Source organism: Epinephelus fuscoguttatus, linkage group LG4, assembly GCF_011397635.1.
Source record: "Epinephelus fuscoguttatus linkage group LG4, E.fuscoguttatus.final_Chr_v1".
Lineage (NCBI taxonomy): Eukaryota > Metazoa > Chordata > Actinopteri > Perciformes > Serranidae > Epinephelus > Epinephelus fuscoguttatus.
This window is the reverse complement of record NC_064755.1, coordinates 18,542,713-18,556,177: the sequence shown is the minus strand read 5'-3', so window position 1 is coordinate 18,556,177 and position 13,465 is coordinate 18,542,713. Positions and strand designations below refer to the sequence as shown.

The window sequence follows — 13,465 nt, the reverse complement described above, 5'->3', positions numbered from 1 at the left end:
CCTCAGTTCAAGCATGCAACATATTACGAGTAGAACAATGAGTGACGGGTCTTTGTTTTTGCAGCTCCTACTGAGTCTGATTCTCTGTGATACACAAGCCAAAGTGATATTCATAGCCCATCTTTTCCCAGCACTCTAAGGTCTGTTATTTATGAACATACCTCAGAGTCTCTCCCCACTGCGCTACAGCGGCTACTCCTCTGTCCCACTTCTCTGCTCTCCCATGTTCCCCAAACAGCAGTAACATTAAGTCCTTTGTTCTTTAGTTCCAGCAGAGGAAACTTTCTTGTTTCTTCTTCTGAACACTAAACAGGAAGCTACCTGCAGCAGCCAGTTAGCGTAGCTCTATATGAAGACTGGTAGCAGGGGGAAACAGCTAGCCTACACTGTGTGTTCAGTGTTTCCCACAGAATTAGTCGATGTATGGAGGTAGGTGATGACAAGAAGGGGGTCCTTGCTTGTGTGGTTTTGTGTAGCAGTCTTTGTCCCCTCTCTAAATTCGGAGGCGTTGTGGGTCCATGAATGCACCACAGGCAGAACTCTTCTATATTTCCTCTGCAGCTGTTTGTGGAGTTTTGTGTCGTGGGGTGGATGATTGATCATTCAGTTCAGTCAGAGCTGATCAGTTTACATCGATGAATGAACAGAGCAGCTGTTTGTGAGTGAAAGCAAACTTTTAGACCCAGTGCAATGAACAGTTAAGTTTCACTTCCACTGTGCCTGCCGGTCTGCTGTTCCATCTGTATCCACAGGACGCTCTGCGCTGCAAGAATGCAGAGCAATGCATAACCAAACGCTATATATATTCCACCAGTGCTCCTATTGAACGGTCCAGCTACAAAATAGAAAATCAAAACATGGCGGCAGATGTTTTAATCGTGGTGGGTCGCCACAAATAAATTAATGTGTGGGAAACCCTGTTGTTTAATCTGTATAAAAACCAACATGAAAAAAACCTGTTTTGCTTTTACTTGAGTTTTAGCTGGTTGCCTGGCAACGTCGCAGTGATGACAAGAAACTGTGTAGGCTAGTCCCTGCGGCCAGCCAAGAAATAGTCCAGCACATAACACTCCCACCACATGTCATACAGACATGAAAGTGGTATCGATCTTCTTATCCAAGTCTTGGCAGGGCAGCGAAGAAGTGCATTTCCCAAAAATCAGATATTCCTGTAATGAAATTTACTTTTGTATCAAGACAACAGTCAGCCCGTTTGAGTTATAACACACAATCCAAGTAGATAATACAGAAATGTATCTATAAGCACATACTGTACAGTATATGCACATACAGTATGGCTTCCAAATGCTGCACCACACATGAAAGATAAGAACCAAATATAGTCAACACTGAATTATTAGGCATTAGTTAGTTATATGCAGCCCTCTTCTGTCTGTCCCAAACTTACCAATCTCATCATTATAGTAAAACAGTCACAGCAATCTGCTTGTTATTGATTATTAAATCATTCTGACATCTTGTCATTACAAGTACTTAATGCTGTAGTACCCAATTTATTTAGGTCAGCTGTAACCCCATCCTCGCTCTCTATTATTTTACAGTCATGGTACAACCTTTCTGCAGTAGCTGCTGCCTAAATTTATCAGTCAGTTTCCTTCCTTTCACCTGCCCTTCAACCTTCCTGTTGTGTCCTTCCCATCTTTTCCTCCTCCTCCTCCTTCTCTGTGGATGTTCTCCAGATGCTGAAGTCATTCATTAACTCTAACCCACCTCCCCTCCACTCTTCTAGGGGCCCACAGTAAGCTGTGACTGAGTGTTATGGGGGGGTCTGATAGTGGCAAGCAATGGAGCGGACAAGTTATTACAGGACAGGCAAATAGAGGCCCGATGAAGCATGAAAACCTCCCTTCCCCAAAGCGCCACTCAAACATACACACACACACACACACACACACACACACACAGACACACACACACACACACACTGAGGGATATACCGACAGACAAAAGGACAGCGTTGGAGACAGACTGACAAAAACACAGGCTAACACAAATAAACAGGCTGTCGTCCATGAAAACATGAAGACATAAAGAAGTTTCTAATGAGAAAAGGTAAACAGACTACACACACACACACACACACACACGCACAGCGCCTGTCCATTAATTCCTTCGTTCTGTGCATGCTAACAAGAACAGACATATAGTACATGACAGGGCACAGCAACAGGAACAGGGTGACAGCATGGGACATGAATATTAATACCGGGATGCCGAAGGGATCTGGAACAGTCCTGTCGCAGAGCAGTTAACATGCAATGCTTCCCAGTGTGGCTTGGCAGAGCAGCTTTCAATCAATCAATCTTTTATGTCCCACCAGGGGGAAGTTTGTTGGTGGGGAGGGTTTATGAAAACAATAACACAGAACAGAGGACAATGAGGGTGATCACACGCTAAAGTTAAGGGTGCAAACTTAAGATCTCTGAAGAGACACAGTGGTGGAAACGCTTAGAGATCAGATAGTCCTTAAGTTCTACAACTAGCATCTCATTTCTAAAATCCAAGAGTGTGCTGATGACTCTTGCACTCTTGTTTAAATTGCAGGCAGCATGAAATGACTGGATGAAGGCAGTTGCTCAAAAGGCTACAGCAGGTCAGCGTGATTAAGTGTTTAATTTGCCACAAATACATTGTGTCAAGCAGCAACCTAATAAGAAAACCAGCGTCCTTTTATTGAGGACATTGGACCTGACCAGACTTTGCTCTAACATGCAATGAGAACATCAAGCGTTCCAGGTTTCTACCAGATGAAATATACCCCATAGCCCCATTTCCACGGAGCAGTACGGTACAATACATTTCAGTTTGGTGCACATTTTTCTGTTTCCACTATGAAAAGCTGTGGATGGTACTAATGGAACCGTTCCATACCATTACCATTTTTGGTCACCCCTCTGTTGGGGTACCTAGCACACAGATCTGGTACTGGAAGGTGGAGCTGTGAACACTGCAGTCTGTTGACTGAAGACTAGAGGATGGTCACTCTGTTCAGGGCCGAGTTGTGGCTGGTTTTGTAACCACTGTTCATACCATGGCAAGTTTTACATAAGTTACATTACAAGCAACTTTTAAGGTGGAACGTTAACTTGTAATGCTACTCAATGCGTAAGTTGATGACGTGAATCCATCAGCAAACCTTAAATTTCAAAAAAGCCAGCTGGCTGCACTTGCCTAAGAAGGACTAAATGCGCAAACCTTTTTACGGAGTGCTTGACGGAGCAGTGAGTGACAACAACCCCGCCCATATTTAAGGATACTGTTGACAGTGGCAACACTAAACGGACCTAAGGTCTAGGTACATGTCTGAAGGGTTACTTTTGGCCCCAAAGGTACCACGCCGAAAATGTTTGGTGAAAACGAGGCTTATGTTTCACAGTTTCTTAGCAAGGATGTCTGAATCAGAAGCCATTTATCAGTGTTGCCTGAGTGGATATGTCTCGCACATACAAACACCATACATCTCCAGTGTAATAGTAAAAAACACGTGAGCTGGGATGGAGGCGAGGCATTGACCCCATTTGTGTGTGGAATGAAAGTTTGATCCGTATCTGGATGTCTTATCAACATAAAGAAGCTTGTATGTTAATGGAATACACACAAACACTATCAGCATGTGGCTGGATCAGCCAGACCACCTCTGGAGATGATCTGGCTTGCAGAGTGATTGGATGGCATTGTGCAGTGTCCGTTCATGAGTTGGATGAATCACTGTGGGCTCTGCTCTGCTTGTAGCCAAGGTGATGTACCAAAATAAAAACAGACAATTCTCATCTCAACAGTCAACAAGAAAACATGGAAACATTCACAGCTGCTACAAAACATGATCACTGTAAAATCAACTTGTTTGGTTTTTTTTTTTCAGATGCTCCCTGTAGAGAAAGAAAAGGCACAGTCCGTACAGCGACCTCACCTCAGCAGCATGTTTTTGTTGACTACATGAACCCCCTGCCTCCACACCTACTCACCTGCTTTGCATAAGATGCATAAAAATGTGACCAAATTGCGATGCAGACAGAATGCAGACAATAATTGCTAAGAGTAAATGCAGTGAAGTGACTGTGTTATACTCCAGATGCAAACTTAAATTTAACAGCAGGTGTAAATTGGGTCAGAACGACTGTAAAAGCAGGATAGTTTCAGTTTTATAATCCTTTTTAGCAAAGTTTATTGCGACTATAGCCACCACAGTCACTTTAAGATTCCTGTTTTTTGCACTCTTGATTCCTCTCTGCTGGTAGTGCAATCTGAAAGGCATGAGTGCACCAAACAACCCACAAGTTGCTGTTTGTAGTTTTCCCCCCTAATTTCTTTTTCACATTTCTCCACCATGTGGCATTGGTTTAGTTAGCTCGCTCTGGACCAGGATGAAAGGATTTCTGGGATTTTGTTTGTATTGCCGGTTTTGCTCCGACGAGCATATGAAAGCAGGCTGTGTGAATGTGTGGGTGAATGGATGTGTTTGAACTTTTTTTTTTTCCTGTTGAACTTACTGTATGGTACGCACATGAATGTATGTGCCCTGTTACCCTCTACGCTGTATGTGGGGCCTGTATGTTAACTGCACGTGTGTGCATCTGTTTGAGGGTATTAGAAGCCAGATGGCATGCCCCCTCAACACACCCCTCAACCCAATGCACGCCCTCCCCCTGCTCTGGATGCCCGCCCAATACTAACGGATGAAGTGTGTGTGTGAGAGTATGTGTGAGTGTTGCCAAGTAAACATGAGAGCTGTCTGCCCCCTTGTGGCGTCATCATTCTCTTCTCTTCTCAGACTGGACTTAATGTGTTGAGCTATGAGCTGGCCAAGCCTGTCACTGGTTCTGCACCTCATTTTATCACTCTGTCGTTGTGGGCGTAGCTGTGGCAACAGAGCTGCCAAATGAGTTAGAAGCCCCACACCTGTAATTAGCGTCAGACAAAGTGACTCTGCAATAAGGGAAAGCACCGCTGTGACCAACCTATATCAGCTGAAGACAGCTGTACTCGACACGTAGCTGCAGAACCTGGAATGCTGAAGCTAGAGGATGATTACTTTCCTCCCCCCCTCCACTTTGGACTCTTTTTAAAGATGGCACTTTGTGAATGTGAAATGAGTCTTCAGTGCATAGGGAAAGTACCACACATCTGTGCAGGCTCTATCTTTTCCCTCAGGAATGAGCCAGAGGGAGGGAATATCTCTATTTCCTTTATTCAGAGGCGTTTTAAGTGTGGCAATTAAGATATGTGGAGTCTTTTATTAACCCGATTTCTTTTCATTTTAGTTTGCCCATTCATCTTTGGATGAGCGTACTCTGACAGTTGTTAGTTAGCATATTCAGTGGCAGGTAGCCAATCGGGATAAAGGAATTTGCTCCATTTAGATTTAAAAAAAAGAATTTGTATCTCAGTCATTCAGCGACATGTCTGCTGTTGATCTGCAGCGTAGTTTTATTAGAGACAGACAAAGGAGCGCTTCAGAGCTTGTTTTAATCACTGCATGCTCAATAGCCTATTGTGTACTAACATCGGCCCCTCACTTTGCTTCAGTAGCTGCATACAAGCCCGCAATGTGTGGGCTTGTGTGTGTACCAATATTCTGCCTCATCTTGTTCAGTAGCACCTCTCAATGGGTTTCATTTCAGCCAAGAAATATTTTGATACTGCTCACAGGCTGTGCTACAGAATAATGTAAATCTTAGGATTGTATTTGTCTTGAACACATGGGTGCACACAGTTATGTTCTGAGAGACTGTAAATTAGATGTTCTCGTAACAACAGTCTCATGATATATGTGATTTGATTATATTTTAATTGACTCATTCAAAAAAGATGCTACTTACATTTTTATGCTCATCACAAGGGAACGAGTATTTACTGGAACTGACAGAAACTGGATTTTCGAGGTAAATGCTGATATCCGAGATGAATAAAGCACAACTATTTTGCTTTATTTTGACCCTTTTAACCTTTACATTTGTGGTTTAATGACACGTTGAAACAAAAAGTAGATTTTCCAAGCTGTTACCCTGTGTCCCGTAAGCCGCCAGGAACAGCTCTCATGCTTTGAGGCCAATTTTACATAGTGGCCAAACATGGAATTACAATGTACGTGCCTGCCACATGATGCCATGGGACCCAAAAATACTTTTTCCCATAGACTTCAATTGTGAATAAGACATCAATAAATCAGAGGCTACATTTGTTAAACATCACAATTGCTGCCAAATGACTCATTTATCTATCGACTTGATTGATTGATTTGATCTATTCAGTCTGATAACATTTCAAAAGTCAAGAAGAGCCACACAATTAAATCATTTTTATCCCCATTAGTGTTAGCGGAGGGCTAAAGGCGCGGGTTAGACGCTCAGCCATGTTTGGCTGCCATGAGTTTCTAGTGTGCTTATTCTGTGGGCCCCACCCTGTGGACAATTGGGGAAATTCATACCGAGGAAATCAAGCTCTTTTGGCTTTATGTACCTGCATAGGAATGAACAGCTGCCCGCCTCGAGTGCTGTATCAAGTTCTCTTTATACATCCATGGTTATATGTTTAATATGTGTCAAAAATAATTTTGTAAGTATTTTTATATATCAAAATCAGTCCCTTCTCTTACTGTAGAATGTTAAAATATTTTTGATGACTCAATGTGAACTCAAGAGTCGTATACATAGTCAACTAACCCTGCTCATTATACAAAACTACACTTGACCATCAGCTTGTTAGCTGTTGTAGCTAACAGAATGAAATCATGGGGAGTGTGTGTTTGGATCTTAGTCAGCAGAATGTTTATAAAATCTTTCCGCATCTCACTACAGCTCGATATTTCAGTGTCTTGGCTCAGCCCCACCTATCCATGAGCAGTCCAATAAAATCTAAAGGATTTGATTTAAATCCCTCTTGTAACTTTACTGGTTTTGATTAGGAAATTTGTCACTTTATATGCTGACGATGAAGATGCTTTAACTTCCATTTCAGCGAAACTGTAAGATGAAGATTTGTACATAGTGGGACATTTACAGTTGAAAGATAAAGTTGTCTGCTTTTTGATGGACCAACTACAGCATGTAACACTGCCATGCTGTTTCTAAATTACCTTGTATTTGGTACTTGTTGTTACTCAAAGGTATACTATGCACGAATTGTCAATTACTGTTCACAAACCTGTATTGTCACCAAAATCGAAAGTAAAAAGGCAACGGCAGATTCATTATTTGTCGTTGTGTTTGTGGGGTTTTTTGCACTATGACCACAATTTTTGTTGCTTCCTCTTGGAAGCCTGCTGCTTGCCATCTGGTACCTGGTATTTACATTTTAATAAAGTCCCAAACTCACCTGCATGCTGTGCCCAGGAACATCTCGACCAAGAGTAAAGAGATAAATTCACTGCTGCAAACTGCATGTCGCACACTTCTGGGTCATAAGTGATGATTGAGAGGGACTACTTTTGTATGAGTATATACATTGCATCCTGCATACTGCAGTATACCTTTGATGGCCATTACTCCATTACACTCATGCCAATACATCAGTCGGTCTTTAATTTATACCTAGTAAGACCACACTTATTGAAGCCTGACTTCCTGATAATGACATTACTAGTTTTTAAACTTAAGAAGATGAAAAAAAGGATCCTGACACAGTAAGTGAGGCTCGTTAGTCAGGTTTCGAGAGGAGGAGAGAAACACAAAAAGGGATCCAGGCAAAAAGAGTGCATTCTTAGTACTGAAGGGACACAGCACGGGGTCTGTGTAACTCTGTCTCTTGTAATAGATTTAAGGCTAGTTTGGAGCAGCGTGTGTGGAGTTCAATTTTCTTAGCCTGTGGTAGGGGAGATGAGATGTGTGTGCACGATACTTCAAAAGACACTATATGTTCATGTCTCCTCCCTCTCCCTTTGGACTTGTCCACATCTGTTTCTAGCCCTGTCCTGTTGGAACTCCTCTCCACTGTCCACTGTTGTACTGTCTCTGACCTCTCCGTGTACCTATAATTCTCTCCTCTCATGCAGGGCCAGTAAGATTGATGCAGGCAGGAGATAATGAAATGAAAAAAACGTAAAAAAGAGAGTGGTAGACTATTGGAAAGAGAAAAGGCAGTGGAAGAGGGAACCAGGCTGGAGAGTGAAAAGGGAAAAGAAGAGAAAGTGGAGAGAGATTGAAAATCCAGATTCGACATGTTTTTGCTGTTGATAAGCATTCCATTGAGTGCATAATCCAGGCTGAGTGCAGTTGTTGTATATCGTAAAAGCAAGGCACATGTCATCTCCATGACAGTAAATTACCAACAAGAGGGGAGTAGAGTGGAATAGTGGGTTGCAGAGGAAAAGGAGGGAGGAAAGAAAAGCACAAAGCTGAGGGGGAGGAAGAGGGAGGCATTTGGAGAGAAGCAGGAGGAGGAAACAAAAGGCAGAGGAGTGGTGAAGAGGAGGCTGGAGGGGAGCAGAGGACAGGGGAGGGGAGGGGGAGAGATGTGGGGAGAAGGCACTCTGATGTAATTAAAGTGGCTGAGTTGAGAGGCTGCACCTTGCCCCCCTCCCCAAGCCTCCACATATGGAAGGTTTATGAGTTTATGAATACAGTATAGAAGCACTGTTAGAGGTGCCAATGTCGCCGGGAGAGCTGCAGAGTGAGGTTATTTATGTGGAACACAAGTACATCTATATGCAGCCCATTTTGAACATGCAGCTCCTCTCAGAAATGCTCCAAAACGTTTTTGAGGTTGGGTAGTGCTCAGGCCTTTAGGATGAAAATCCTGGTAATATCCCTTTAATCTTAACCACATACTCATTACAAACTACTAGTATCTGTTATTAATAACCATGTAATAAATGTGTTGGTAGATTAGACTCATATTTTCAGCTGTAGTCATTTTGAAAACAAGGGCAGAATAATTATTTCAATCATCTATCCATTAGCTTTCAGCTTCCTGTTTCATCTGTTTGTCCATTAGCTTTCACAGCATCTATCTGTACTTTTAGCTATTGCAATCATTGCCATTGGTCATTACCATTACCATTTATTTTACTCTAAGTGGGACCATAATTTATTTACCAAAATGAACAGAACGCTGTATTGAAGAGGACTTGAGACAAGCGACTGAGACTATAAACTCATTAAGAAGATGTTTGCTGAGGTAATAAATCAAGTGAGAAATAGGGTCATTTTCTCCTAGGCTTTAAAACAACCCAACTTATTTGTGCAACCAGTGGAGTTGCCCCCTGCTGGCCATTAGAAAGAATGCAGGTTTAAGACACAGGCACTGGCTTCACTTTTCAAACACCATTTATCCACTACTTTAGCTAATTCTTTACTACTTTCATCCAACTATTTGTTATTTTGAGCTGTTTGGACTCCTTTGCTTGCTTGCTTTCTGACTCGTTACCCCCATACAACTGCAAAAGTACCCTATGGGGTACAAGCGCCCTTGTTTGGGAAATCACTGACCTACTTCAAGCCGTATCCTGACTGATGACAGGTCCTGTGGCACGTCTTAAGAATTTCAATTTTTGTTATGTCACACAAGACTTTTCTGAAATCGAATGAGCTAAAAGGACAGCTTCCTTCACTTTGGCCTTTACCCGTTGTGCGGTCAACAGTGTCGGAGCGGCTTTGCCATTGGTCGACAGCACAAATGTACTTGAGCCTTTCATGTCAAGTTTGACAAGACAAGACAGGAAAGCCTTGAGTGAACTTTGATGTTCAACTTTGATCATGACAGTTCCATCAAACGAATTTGGTACAAAGTAACTCTGTCAGAGATGCTAGCAGGACCAGGCGCTATGAGCACATGGAGTGTGAGGACATGAATCACAAGAGATTTGGGTGACGGAAAAAGTTTGAAAGCCAGTCAAACACAATGAAGTTCATTGATTCGATAAAAAGATTTTAATCATAGTTGTGAGTGAGAGGCTTTTCCCTTTGATGTACCTTAAACTCAACATCTAGCCCTGGCTCTGTTATCAAGGACTTTGATGTGTGAATCCATACTTCATAGAAATGAAATTTCTGCCATCAAAGGACATAAAGTGTGCATGTGTACGGAAGGTACTGACTCTTTTCTTTTGAATCTCAATTACCATTGTTATTGTGAGACCCCCCTCACCTGTCTTTGAATGTGATGATCACACCTTTGTTTGTGCCATAACTACAACTAACAGCTTGAAATTGGCTGAAACACAGAGCACGGAGCTCAATCACACACACAGCGGGGTTGGGGGGGGTGGTTGTGGGGGAGTTGGGGGGGCAGACACACAGGGCCCTTCTCCTTTAACAGAAAAGACACTTGCTTCAGTCTCTTTTTCTTTTCCCTCTGTCTTTTCATCTCCTGTGTGATTTGAAACAGCCTTTCAGGCCTCTATCGCTAATGTACCGAATAGGCTCCCATTGTTAATGTTACAGCATTATGAGTTCCTTTTGTGTGTTTCTCTCTGCTCCCAGAGGACTGCACTGAAACCTGATAGGCAGCATAGGGTGGCAGCGGTGGGATCTCTTTATTTGTGCCTTTTTTTTTTTTTACTAGGTAATTATGGAAATAATTCTTCTTTGTTTTGGCCTTTCTCTGCTGAGAGTCCAGTTCATAATTAATTGGTAGCGTGAAAGACTGGCCAATTTTAAATCACAAGGGAGGGGTCGAGGGGGCTTGTTTTATTGGCTGGTGCCTGGTTGGGGCAGCGGGCGGGTGGAGCATCTGAATTAGATTAGATTTAATTAAGGCATGGGGCCCCCGACTACACACTGGTACATAAATAGGCTGTATGCCAGGCTGGTTGTTGTTGGGAATTCAACAGCATGGGTGCACACACACCCTCTCACACACACACACACACACACACACACACACACACGCTGTTGAAGACTCCCTCAGGCCTTCAAGGTCAGGTAGACTGAGGAAACATGCAGCGTGGTGTCTGGAAGAAAGAGAAAACAAGCTAGAAAAAATCTCTAATGATAGCTGGCCACTTTGTCCACACAAATGCGCTGACAAATACTGAGCTTTGATAGTTTCTCCAACTCCAATTACTTTTTTCTTGAAGGAATAGTATGCTATTTTGGGAAATACATTTACTCAATTTGTTGCTGAGATTTTGAACCACTCTCTTATCTGTCAGGTACTATGAAGCCAGCAGCTGCTTAGCTTAGTTTAGCAGAAAGATTGTAAGCAGGAGGAAGCAGCTAGCCTCAATCTGTCAGAAGGTAACAGAAGCAGCTTATGAAGCACTAATTAACACAGTATATTTTGTTTGTTTAATGTACAAAACTGAAATATAAAAACAACACACTGCAGTGTTACAGGAGAATATGTGCCAGACTATTTCTTGGAAAGGCACAGTCACTGGATCTGGCCCCCAGGAAGTGCCCCGGGCTTTGAAGGCTTTGAAGACTTTTGAAGTGTAATTTCAACTCTTGAGTCCGTCACGTGATGCAGTTGGGCCCAGAAAGACTTTGCCATAGACTTGCATTGGGAAAGAGACATCTGTAAATCAGTGGATACACTTTTTTTGAGCATCACAGTCCCCTCGCAAAGAAATTGGTCTGATAACATTGTAGAAAAGTTGCAAAATTAAATGATTTTATTCTCAATCAAGTTAGTGGAGCGCTAGACCAGAAGAAGACGGCGGGAGCTGGTGGACGTCTGTTGTGCGTTCGCTCCATATGGGCCCAATGATGTGGAAGCAGCACCGACCATTCGAGTCATTTCATACCACGGAAATATAGCTTTTTTTTTGGCTTTATGCACCACTGTGCAACTAATAGGAATGAAAGGGATTCGACCTCCAACGCTGTATACAGGTCTCCTAATACATCCATGAGCCAGGTGCAGTAGCTTCCCGTAGTCCCTGCTGGCTGCATGGTAACCTTGGCTACCTTGGCAATCTTGGCTAATACCTGTTACCTTTGCTGGATGGGTTTGTTAGGTTTAGTCATGAGGAATGAGTTTGGGTAGGGTTATGGTTATAATATCGGGGTAAGCCCATCAGTCATGCCTCCTCCATCTTAGGGAAAAATGTTGCCTCCAGGAAGTCACTTGCTCAGTCAAGAAACTGTCTGGCTCATAACCCAGATGAAGGTGAAACCTCAACTTGTCTGTGTTTGTTTTTGTACAGACTGAACAAACAGAGCCAGCTTAGCTGTTTCCTCCTGTCTTGGTTACAGTCTGTATGCTAAGCTAACCTAGCCTGCTGCTAGCTGTAGCTCCATATCTCACTTTCTGACCTCTGTCAATGCATGATTTGGACTCCAGCATATTTAAACAGTCTATTACATAATCCACTTGGAATAAGAGAGTGGATTTCCCTTTCATAGGCATTTTAGCTGCTGTAGCTTTGTGAACCAGACCTGTAACTCGCCATAGCGGGGTCTCACTGGTTGACTTTTTGTGGAGCTCTGCACGTTTCCTTGAATTCTCTGAGGCCCTGTAGCTCTAGCTTGTACATGTGTGGGGAATCTCTACCCTGTGCTAAACGCAATATCCCCCAAGAGCCTGTAAGTCTATATAAGCCTGGAATACTTCAAAAAGCTGCAAAAAGGTTTGCCTGCTTTGCAGTTTCAGGGGATCTAATCCTTACAGATGGAGGCTTTTTCGGACTATTGATTGAACCTGGAGATACAGTATCTCACCATGGTCACTTCCTGGCAAGCCCTCTGGGCAGTTTCCTCAACTGTGGCTAGTGGACAGACACGTGAGTCATTTTAATTGGATATTAGGCGTTAATACGCACTGTCTGTAAAGCAGCAACAGAGAAACCTCGAACACAGAGCATAGAAAGTATTCCAACGGGTGTTTTGAACTTTTTAGGAGGCGCATGGAGGTTTGATGTTTACAGCCCCCTGAGGCATTAGTGTAATTTGAACTGAAACAGCAAGTGTAAAATACTTTTATGTAGCTCATTCCTCATTAGCACAGCCTTACTGCGGCTCCGTAATAAATAGGATTCCTTCCACTCTCCCTCCCTCGCTCCTCAGTTCAACAGTACTGTCTGCCGGTAAGCAGCAGAAACACCATTTACATGAGCCTCACCCCGAGTGCCTGATTGAAATTCTCACACTGTAATATCAGTCAGCGGAAATGTTTAAGTGCTATTCCCTCATCCCATCTGGAATAATAAGCTGCAGTGCTCTCTGGCATTACCGTACTCCCTTTCCTCATTTCAGGCAGCGAGTTGGCTGCTCTTCGTTTCTTACCACTGGCCACAGCTCTCATCGTGAGCGTTAAGTTCCCTGGACTCCAAGGTAGTTTGCAGACTCCCCCTTTTCTCTGCGACAAACATGGTAATCTGTGACGGCCCCTGGTGTTCTTCTGCCTCCTCTCATCTTCAGCGCTGAGCAACTCAAGGCGGGCTCTATCTGAAACTGCTGTGAGCTGTTTTGTCCTCACAAAGAATGAGTTAGCCTCTCTGTTCTTCCTCTTTCTTCATCATAAAGAGTGAGGTCCCTACTCGTGAACTGTGAGCTCAGAACTAGCC

At 43.1% G+C, this 13,465-nt stretch overlaps 1 protein-coding gene across 1 annotated transcript in view; it reads left to right on the top strand.

Moving 5' to 3' along the window:
• Positions 1-13,465, top strand: part of ldlrad3 (low density lipoprotein receptor class A domain containing 3) — a 90,105-nt gene that overhangs the window by 73,856 nt on the left and 2,784 nt on the right. The window lies entirely within an intron of this gene.